The sequence below is a fragment of the Ostrinia furnacalis genome, unplaced genomic scaffold, assembly GCF_004193835.3.
Source record: "Ostrinia furnacalis isolate ACB-3 unplaced genomic scaffold, ASM419383v2 OfSCF1913, whole genome shotgun sequence".
Classification (NCBI taxonomy): Eukaryota; Metazoa; Arthropoda; class Insecta; order Lepidoptera; family Crambidae; genus Ostrinia; species Ostrinia furnacalis.
Window position 1 is genome coordinate 492,087 of NW_021132152.1, and position 10,886 is coordinate 502,972.

The 10,886-nt window shown below is 36.5% G+C and overlaps 1 long non-coding RNA gene across 1 annotated transcript; it reads left to right on the forward strand.

Moving 5' to 3' along the window:
- The first annotated feature begins 8,826 nt into the window (after window positions 1–8,826).
- On the forward strand, window positions 8,827–10,066 carry LOC114354055 (uncharacterized). The gene is made up of 2 exons (XR_003655973.1): window positions 8,827–9,451; window positions 9,698–10,066. It is a non-coding gene; the product is annotated as an uncharacterized LOC114354055 (long non-coding RNA).
- The last annotated feature ends 820 nt before the right edge of the window (window positions 10,067–10,886 follow it).

Genomic DNA, 10,886 nt, shown 5'->3' on the forward strand with positions numbered 1-10,886 from the left:
TTTGCTTCCAGGTTTCTGGAATGCAGCCTTTCGCTCTAAGTCATGCGCAGAATATCCTGTCTGCAGATCGCAATGGAATTTTCTTGGAAATGGAAATTCTGGAATTTCCAGATTGTTGAAACTAGCCGTAAACATATTCGAAGGACAAGAATGCAAATTAAACATACTTACGAGTATAAAGTGGGTTATGATAATTAGTGACTCTTAAAGGGGATAACATCAAAAATAAATTAAGTATTCATGAAGAAAAGTTGTAACAATATGTAATAACTTAAACACTTGTAACCACTACTGTATGTACCTATGTAAACCCATGAAAATATGATTTGATTTGTTTTGAAAAGTTTTTTTAATTCTTCGTCCGTTCGTTTCAGCCAAATGACGTCCACTGCTGGAAAAAGGCCTCCCCCAAGGATTTCCATAAATTTTTGAATTCTTACTTTTGTGTATGCAAGAGCTCTTATAAATACTTTTTTAATGAAGTTCTCAGAATTCTCAACTCAACATTCATTTCAAAGGAATTTCAACGTTTCGACATTAATAAGAGATCCAATAAGTAAATCTTCGTTATTTCACTTCGCTTTTGAACTAGAGGCCATACAAACGCAATTTGATTGGTAAGATTATGAGACGTCTGGAGTCGTAGTCATTAGGATTCATTACTTTAGAGGGAAGATAATATGTTATAGAGATGTCAAATAATATACAAGAGAAAGCTTAACAGACTATACATATATTTTTGATAATTGACACCATACACCTATTCTAACTACAATAAACACCCGTCAAAAAATTCAATTTCAGTCTATTTCTTTTAATATTATTTTTAGAAAATAGCTCGTAATTGAGCTTACAAGTTTAAACGCCACTTTGACTTGGTATGCTTGTTGTTATGTTTGTTGTATGCTTGCGTAAAATAAAACAACAAACATACAAATTTAATAAGTATTAACATTAATGAATTTTAATTATGTAAATTATTTTTTTGTCATAATTCAGAGTCCATTTTAGTGCATGTTAAATATTAAATAGCAAATAGGTGCTTAGTCTGGAAAAGCCAGAATATTGAAACAAGTTAATGATAGAAAAATAGAGAACTGTTTACAAAAACGCTTATTACGTCTCTCTCCCACGTTTCTTCAATATTATTATTTATTCGTTGCATTCGAGTGCCTAGAAGCTTTGCGATGTTTCCAGAGTGGGATTTTTCATGGCTTTTTCTTGCTACGTAAGACGTAACGTATTTTTCATGGTTGATTCTGGTGCTTGTTTTTCTTAAACTAGGTATTACTTTGTACGGTCATAATAAGTTAGGTTAAAGTAATAAAGTCCTAAATAATGTGTATCAATCAATACGTGTATATCATAATTGGGTACATTAAACTGACATGAATACTACTCATATTGACATTGATAATGTGTTACGGCTCAGTGGCTATTGGGTATGAATAATGTAACATTCTATTCGCAGAAGTTCTCTACACGCATGATTACATGGTTTTGTGCTAGAAATCGTTATTGGACTGTGCAAATTATTTAAAGTCTTGAGTGAGAACCACGTCTTTGTCAGTATGGTAGCTATGACGACGATATTTCATAGAAATGGATAGAAAGTAACGTGTCGCGGCGACGCGTTTAGGTATTTCTCGTAACACACCCATTTTGATGCGTACCTAATGATACACAAAAAGCACGATGGTGTTTCATGAAGCGCTCCATGTCTAAAATTTCATGAAATTATGCAGTTTCCCATCACACCCACACGTCCCTAGCACGAACCTTGCTCGAACCGTTTTCGAAAAATCAAGCGTCGCTATTTGAAAAAAAATTGCCCCAAATCTGTAGATGTTTACGTTAACTTCAATAACGTAACTGTATTTTGGACTAGATGCACTGAGAAAAATACCCAAAGACAATTTACTTATTAAACGATTTGTTGACGTGCCATGAATTCTTGATTTTGTTCTGTTTATGCAAGCAGTTAATGTATAATTAAATTACTACGAAACTTTTTATAATATGTCTTCGCTATTGACAAATTAACATTGGAAACTTTTTTGGCTTATGAATAAACTAAACTTTTCCTGTACCTACACTAATATTATAAAGAGGAAAACTTTGTTTGTTTGTTTGGTTGTAATGAATAGGCTCAAAAACTACTGGACCGTTTTTAAAAAATCTTTCACCATTCGAAAGCTACATTATCCACGAGTAACACAGGCTAAATTTTATTTTGGAAAAAAATAGGGTTCCGTAAAATATGTAATTGGCTATGTAATATGGGCGGAAAGCTAGTATGTAATATAAAATTAAATAAATAAATAAATAATGAATGAGTTTCTAATATCTTGTATAAATTATGGTTTGGTTAGATTAGATTATATGCCTTAATTATAATCAAATGATTGGAATCTGTGGCGAGCAGTGGCGGTCTAAGTGCAAATTAAGTAGTTTAGCTAAACATAATTAATGCACATGTTACCTACCTATACATAATTATCAATAAGCTTGTGTAAGCAATCTTTAATACATTATGTACAAAATGGAGTTAAATTTTATGAAAACTTAATACAGGCTGTCAATTTCACTGGACGTAATAAAACCGATGAAACGAAAACCAATTGGGAAACGCACACGGTGGAAAATTCTGGGAAAACGTGGATTTATGAATATTAAGTATGTTGATAGGTTGGCGTAAATGTTACGGCATGTTTGGTAATGCAGATATTCATAAGTACTCAGCATATATCTGGGGGCACGGCAGTGCCCCCACCAAGTCGAGCAAAAAAGCGGCACGGCCGTACCATCCTTTTCTCGAAGCAATTCAGGCCATTTTCGACTGCCTGTAACTTCGTTGTGGATAAAACTAGAAGGCTGAATTTTCATTAGCTATGCAGGCATTGTAAAGACACGGTATATTTAAAATTTCATTCAATTTGAACCAGTAGTTTAAGAATTATAACGGGTCAAAGTTACTTAATTTTGTCACTCACTGACTCACTGACTCACTGACTCACCGATCATCAAAACTCTAAGGCACTTCTAGCAGACCTAGAAGCTTCAAATTTGGAATATAAGTAGTGTTTGGTGTATGAATCAAGGAAAAACTAAAATATTTGGGGGCACGGTAGTGCAACCGCCAAGTCGAGTAAAATTTTTCAATTTCGGTCCAGTTTTCTAGATACATAACTGCTGTCTACAAAATACAAAAAGAAATGAGATCCCATCAAAAACAATACTTGTCAAAAAAACCAAGTCTCGCAACTCAGTTGTTCTACGGTAAAAAGTTGTGAGATCCATGTAATACCAAGTCCAGGCCAGGAAATCTTTAACGTTTTACATAAATATATTGACTTGGTCATCGCATGAAAACACGTGTAAATTAAATTATTTAGTGCGATGGCCAAGTCAATATATTTATGTAAAACGTTAAAGATTTCCTGGCCTGGACTTGGTATTACATGGATCTCACAACTTTTTACCGTAGAACAACTGAGTTGCGAGACTTGGTTTTTTTGACAAGTATTGTTTTTGATGGGATGACTAGTTGTGTAAACAACAAAGGGGTGCTATTGTGCAAAAAAAATGTACAGCCTGACGTGTTTTTGATTCTAAAATATAAAGAGGATAAGCCACTGTATTGCCCCCCACTAGGTGGACCGACGATCTCGTGAAGGTCGCGGGAAGTATCTGGATGCGGGCAGCGCAGGACTGGTCACGATGGAAATCCTTGGTCCCGAGGAGGACGTCATTTGGCTGAAGAGATGGTTTATTGTGTTTAAAAAAATAAAGTTTATTGTCATAACCCGCTGGATAGCCGCCATCACAACGGCCACTGAGTCTACCATGGTCCAGTGTACTCGCGACGCCTCTAACCGTCAGAAATGGAAGCACATCGCCAGGAGAACTACCAAGTACTTCGTCAGCGCAACCACAACCACTCCGACAAGAGTGCCCGACTAAGAAGATTGTGCATAAATAGAGGTAGGCGTCTCTACAACTGAATGCAGACAAAGTCTCAAACACCGGGTAAAAGAAGGACATTAAAATCTAAAATCAAATATCACCTGTAACCACGTACAAACATAGAGACAAAGCAATCGTTGATAGTTTCAAATCACCGGAATAAAAAGTGGACACCGAAACATAAAACAAAAAATTAAAAAGGGTCTCTTACTTCCAGTTGGAAACGGAATGTAAATGGAACTACACTCGCTTTGGGATATCCACTTCACCGTATGAGCGATCAAAAGGATTCTTCCATTTTGTTTTCAGAATTCCATTGTGCACAAATTACAGTTGGATTTCAAACTAACAACGGTTTCATGTTCCACGTACATTTGGCAGCACATCAGACTATTCATTTTTGTTGCAAAATAGCCTGTATTTCATCGAGATAAGACTCACTGTGTTGAGCTTGATGTGCTGTTGTCCGAGCAAAGGGAACGTCCACGCGCAGACCAAATAAACGTAAACCAATACGGGTTATGCCGTATTTCATTTTATAATTGGGGCTTGATAAGTCTGGATTTTCTATTGGTTTTCATGCGAGTGGTTAAAATTAATATCATCAAGTACCTACATAAGTATCAAAAGTCGTTGCTTTGGTTTTGTTATAATTTTGTCAACAGTTTTTTTGATAAAACTTAATGGTTATTACAAATTCATAACCACCCTGCAGTGTCCAAACTATACTCGTATATGAAAACAGTCTTAAAATAAATTTAATAAAAAGTTAGGGTGCTTTAAATGCTGAAGACTTTTCAAAGAGTAATTCTGCCATCAATTTTATAATCATTGTGTATGTTTATTCATGCTATTTTATTGTTGGTATACATATAATACGCAGTAAAAAGCAAAGCTTAATACCAAAAAGTAAACTATGTATTTACGTACAGAAACTACCTACAAGTAAGTCAAGTATTGAACTTTTCCAATTAATATTTGCGAGTATTACGGCACTATCACGTTAATTACGCAGGGTGCATAATGGAAAGCTATTAAAGGACGATGACCTGTGTGCCTACCATGAGTTTACGTTAGGTGTGCTCGCTAGCGACTGCGTAAAAAAAATACATTTAAATGTATGACATATTGTGCAGCGCCCCTAGCGGCTACTTTCAAGAAATAGAATCTTCATAGAATTTTTTGACGTATTCGCTAGCGAGCTCACCTAACGTAAACTCATGGTAGGCACACTGTACCTACTTCACTGGTTTAATTAACGTGTAATGAAATTACGCTGTACTTATTCAGAACTAGCTGTGCCCGCGACTTCGTACGCATGAAAACCCGTTTTCGCAACATTTTTCATTGTTGCTCTGCTCCTATTAATCGTAGCGTGATGTTGTATAGCCTATAGCCTTCCTCGATAAATGGACTATCAGACACTGAAAGAAGTTTTCAAATCGGACCGCAGTAAACAAACAAACAAAAAAACTCTTTAGCTTTATAATATTAGTATAGTAGATAGTAGATAATAACCAACTTACAGAGAGATGAATGTAAAATTCACAATTCTCACAACCTTAAGGCCTCAGCCTCGAACTTAGCGGGCAGCGGGGCGGCGGCGGCGGCGGCGGCGGCGCGGGAGCGGCAGGATCTTATGCGTAAAATCAAATAGACCGGTTCTCGAAAACAGCGGCGCGGCAGCGGGCAACGAGCGGGCAGCGGCGAGGGAGCGGGCAACGAGCGGGCAGCGCACTCCTTCTTTTGCCCACAATAAATCGAGCGTTAGGAATAAATTTGAATCGAAAAAAAATTTTTTCGCCGTTGTTCAGACATTTCGTTTGCGAATAAAAACAAATATCTCGACAACTGACACAACCGAGAGAGAGCTGCCCGCTTGTTTCGAGAACGGGTCTGCGTTGCCCGCCCCGCTCCAGCGCCGCCGCCGCTCCCGCCCCGCTGCCCGCTAAGTTCGAGGCTGAGGCCTAAGGCCCGATTTCCATCAGGGCGGAACAGAGCGAAAAAGTGTTTTGAATCACCAATCGGATTTTTTTATTTCCTGAATAATGAAATCTGATAGGTTATTCAAAACACCTCTCCACCTCGCTCTGCCTTGGTGAAAACCGGGCCTTAAGCTTGAAAAATAAATTGTAGATTAAAGGGGTAAAAAGTGGATTTATGAATCCCGTTTTGGAAAAGTTTGGTTTTCCACGTCAAATTCATACATCCAGTATATGTATAGGCACAGATAATATAATATAATNCCAAGTCAACATATTTATGTAAAACGTTAAAGATTTCCTGGCCTGGACTTGGTATTACATGGATCTCACAACTTTTTACCGTAGAACAACTGAGTTGCGAGACTTGGTTTTTTTGACAAGTATTGTTTTTGATGGGATATTATTTACTTATTTAATTATTATTTTACTGATGTTTTATTCCTTCTCTCTCTCTATTTATCGTCGCCGAACACGTAGAATTTCGTCCAATGACACCATGCTACCCATCCTTATCACTCGCGCGTAATTGTATTGCTGTCGCGCTCGCTCACTCACTTTGACGGCCCGTCCCCGTCGTACGGGCTCGGCGACCGGACTACAGCATCATTTTCGATTCACTTACACGTGCTGCGTGAATGGCTGGCATGCATACCTACTAAGTATATTGACGTTACTGGGATCGGGAGTAGCCCCAATGGATGGGTACCTGCCTACCAAGCTTGTTTTCATTTAGCGCGCGACACTGGTATTTTTAAATAAGTAGGTAGATAAGATTAATAATTCATAAATTAATCGTGTGCGTTACATCAGCGACATGGTGACGCTGGTCGGGATGTGCTTATGTGGAGGGGTTGGTGCCTTGTATCCTGTAAATGTGTCGAGAGTCTACCATTTGTACCTACCCGGTAAGGTTGCGGAGTACTTAATTGGTGAAAATGGGATTCCGCTGCGGTAATGCTTCTTATTTTCTTCAATTACTCCGAAATCTTATTGGGCAAAAATGCTAGATTCTCGTCTCGGCACATTTACAGGATTTAAGGCTCTACCTTTTCCATGACATAAGCACATCTTGATCAGCGTCACCATATCGTCGCTTGCCTCTCTAACTGACGTACCTAACTGACATTTTGCAAAATTTTCAGGCGATTAGATAGATCGATTCGTCTTGCGAAATTAATTAAGATGGCGTAGATAACTCCGTTTCGAAAAAAATGTCAGATACGTCACTTAGAGAGGCAAGCGACGATATCTCTGAGGTAACGCACACGAATGAATCTGCATTTTGATTTTAAATAAGTGAAATACAACTTGATGCAGACTGACATGTATTTGGGAGAGAACTTGCTTAAGGATAATTACCTACTGTCTACCGTAACATTCGCTGCCTGCCGCTCGCGCACCCTGCTTCTAATTTCAAGGACGCCAATCCAATGTGCCGCGCGGTCGCGTCTCGGCGTGGCCAGCTAGTAGGTAGGTAAATTATGATGCGTCGCCGCAGAGTAGCCGGCTATGGAGCGTGCGAGTGAGACAGCAAAGCTCTCACTTTGTTTATGTTTTGGCCGAATTTAATAATTAACAATGGAATTAAACAGGGGATTAACAATGGGTTCACTTTAATAGGTACTAGGTTAAGATTTTTTTTTATTTGCTATACATATCTTAAAATAAATTAAATGAGTAAAAAAAACATTAACTGCACCTCTGCACCGCACTTACCTACTAACAGCTCTCTGCGTGGCTGAAAGGTTGACTGGCGGATAATGCTCTTAACATTATGAACAAAAGGTGGACCTTAAACATTATTATCGGCAATACAGTTTATAACCGACTACACCAGAAAAAGGGTTATGTTTTTCCAGTGTATGTAGGTCTTTAGATTAAGATTCGTCTTAATTATTATTGTGAGTGACACTGGGTAGGTTATCATAATTGGAAGGAAAACAATCGAACCTTTTATAGCCACGATAGCCGAACGGTGAAGGGGTTGGAGTGGCCGACTCGAGATCCGGGGAACGCGGGTTCGAATCCCACCGCCGCTCGACTATTGTGGTGAGCCCACTCGTAACACAAGCTCATTTAGTTTAACACGAGGGGCTAATGGGACTATTAGTAATATTTGGAATACAAATTGCTAATAATCTTAAAAAAAATAATCAAAATTGTCGATTTTAGGCGCCACAATGTTAGACAAATTATAGCCAAACTTTTGTAATACTAATTTGTGTTTCTTTCATTTTTATTTGAATGTAGATGTTTTTTTTTGCATTTTGCAAGAAATATGACAATTAATAAAAATAATAATTTGTTGCAAAACCAAACCTATTTTAGTATTTTTATAAGTGACGAAATAAAACAGCAGCGATGAGCGCCATCTATTACATCATTTGTAACTAAATGCTACTTCGACAGCGCCGCAAAAACGATTGCTTAAGACTTCAGTTTTTACTAAAGATAAAATTTTATTATATGAAGAAATATTGTTTATCTGAATCATTCACTGTGTTTAAATGAACAAATTAATGTGTAAAACATTTTTTCATTATAGTTTACAGAGCATTAGTGACATTTTACAAACGTCTTCAGAAATTCGATGCTTATGTCGCCCTCTAGTGAGATTGATTTGGAATGATTCAAGATTTATAGGCATCGGGTTCCCGTGGTATAGGTATGGTTTCCTTTGGGGCGAGTCACGTGCCAATTGCGAAGACGTGGGAAATAATCCATGCCTTCCCTGAAAGAAAACGTACATTTATAAGTCAATCTATTAGCTATTAATGTTTAGGTAGGTATACATGATCGTTTATAAAATACATTTTGAAATATGTGATTGCAAAATTTGATAGAAAACATAAAGATAGGTACTATGAGCATAAAAGGGTCGATCAACTTTTTAACCGACATAAGCTTGTCCCGACGATATCGCATTCAAAAACGACTAAATTAAGATAATTTAAAAATTATTTTTAAGTTCCATTCAATTAACAGTTCAGAAACCTTAATAATAAACATATGAAATCTAGATAATATAAAGAAATAAACATTAAAACTATGGTAACTCAGCATACGACTTCTTGCCTTCCATACAAATTACAGCTGTCCCCAGAGCGAGGTGGCTATATGTAATTTCTAATGTAAGAAAAATTTTCCTTTAAGAGTATTCAAGTCAGCTAATAAATTGCTTATAAATTAAACAAGGTTTAGTTTGTACTTTGTAAAATATAAAAATATGTTATGATTTTAAAGAAAAAAGTCCCTAAAATTGTGTCCCGAATTCATCCCATTTTGTAGTGTATGCAGAGTTACCGCGTAAAAAATAAACAAACATTATGCTACACGTCACAAATTTCTAATGAAGAACAGCGGTACAACCTTTGTTTTTGGCCGCGCGGCGGCGAGCCTTTGATTGCAGCCGCCGCGCGGCCAGGCCGCGGCAAGCTATCGATGAGTGCGCGTGTGTTTATTCAGTGTCGGCGGAGTTACCGGATTATTTCGATGAACAGGTAAATGTTTTTATATTTCTTTATCAGATTTTCAAGGTCTCTAAGGCTGATTTCCCATGGGTCAACTCAAAACGTTTGCAATATTAGGAAATTTTAATTTACAAGCTATTACGTAAAAAATGTCTTCTGAGTTACCTGTATACTGCGTTACAAAAAGGTAACTCTAAAGACAATTTAGGTAACTCTTTAGACATTATACGATTTTCAAAGACAAAGTGTCATAATAAATTTATTAATTACTTTCAGATTGTAAACTCACTAATAATGGCGTTAACGGCGGCCGAAAAGCAGAAAAGGTTCCGTGAAAAATTAAAAAAAAATCCCGAAAAATATGAGGAGGCGAAACGATGTCCTTAAATTTATGAGCCGTTTTTGTGAGGTAACAATATGTGATTGATTTTATTTGAATGATTATTTTATGGTAACAGTAAAAGATGATTAATTACTTCAATTTCAGAGAAAAGTGTGATTTTATTTTAAGTTTTTAAATAAGTACAGAGAAAATTAACAATATGTATGACTCGTTAGTAACTCAGCATACATATTTCTCATATTTTAAGGCCTAAGTTTTAAAATTATATACAAATGCTGTATACCAAACTATTTGATTTTGCATGACTGAATAAATCTACCAAAATAAAAATTGAAGTCTTTTATTGTTTAAGAATTGCAGCGTAATCACTTTGAGTAACTCCGGTGACAAAACTATGGGTCAAGATTTATACTTTTGAGTTTTTTAATAAGAAGTAGTTCATAAAGTTTGCTGCTCGATTAGAAAACCGTATCTCAGATATATTTTTCATACTTCTGAGTAAATGAAATAGTTAAATACTCAAAAAAATATTTTAGCAACTTGCCAAAATTTTTCGCTCGTTATGTCGGTTAAAAAGTTGATCGACCCAAAAATCTAAATACGGTTAAAAAAATATAAAAATCCGTGATGCTAAAATCCGATATGTTAGACTAACCTAGATTTAAACTAGGTTAGTTAAATTTTCAGGTGGGCACACAAAAGAGAAATACACCACTTTGTTGTGGTTCCCAGTTTGATTGATAATTTAAAGGTCTCGTTTTGCTTTGATCAGGCTATGTCAGATACCTACAATCTAACAAGGTTGGTTATTAGGTTATTACTATTAAAAATAATAAAAAATAATAAAAATTGTTTATTTTATCAGACACACATTCTAGTGTGCGACCTGGAGCCTAAACTAGGGCCACCCTGTATTTCAGGCCTCAAACTATTGTAATCAATATTGAGCTAAGTATTGCTCAATTGAAACTGTCAGAAAGAAGCTACAGAATGCCTAAATTAAGCATGTGACGTCGACATTTTTTGTTATAAGCCATTGAAATTTAGGCGCGCTGTGCTGAGCTCCCTTACAGCGGCAGCAAATACCTGAATAATTGTGTTTCTATTTCTTACTTTTTAAAT